A 661-nucleotide genomic window follows, 5' to 3' on the forward strand; every position below is an offset into this window, starting at 1 on the left:
CAACATCACTCTAAATAGAAAAAAATTGGAAGTATTCTCATTAAAATCAGGAACCAGACAAGGATGTCCACTATCTCCACTCCTTTTCAACATAGTGCTTGAAACTCTTGCTGGAGCAATAATACAGGAGAAGGAAATTAAAGGGAGTACTAATTGAAAAGAAGAGGTCAAACTATCACTTTTTAAGGATGCTATGATACTATACTTAAGAGATCCCCAAAGTTCCACCAGAAAACTCCTGGAATTTATCAACACTTTCAGTATAGTGGCAGGTTATAAATCAATCTACAAAAATCAGTAGCCTTTCTATATACCAATAACAAGCAATTGGAATAAATCTGACCACAGACATCAAAGATCTCTACAATGAAAATTTTAAATTGTTAAAGAAAGAGATTGAGGAAGACACCAGGAGATGGAAGGACCTCCCATGTTCATGGATTGGAAGAATTAATATTGTGAAAATGACCATCCTACCAAAAGTCATTTATAGATTCAATGCAATGCAAATTAAAATCCCCATGACATACTTCACAGAATTAGAAAAATCCATCCTTAAATTCATATGGAGGCACATAAGACCACGGATAGGCAAAGCAACCTTGAACATAAAGAGCAACGCTGGGGGGATTACTATACCAGATCTCAAAGTATACTACAG

This window comes from Nannospalax galili, unplaced genomic scaffold, assembly GCF_000622305.1.
Source record: "Nannospalax galili isolate Female #2095 unplaced genomic scaffold, S.galili_v1.0 scaffold17, whole genome shotgun sequence".
In the NCBI taxonomy this organism is placed as follows: Eukaryota; Metazoa; Chordata; class Mammalia; order Rodentia; family Spalacidae; genus Nannospalax; species Nannospalax galili.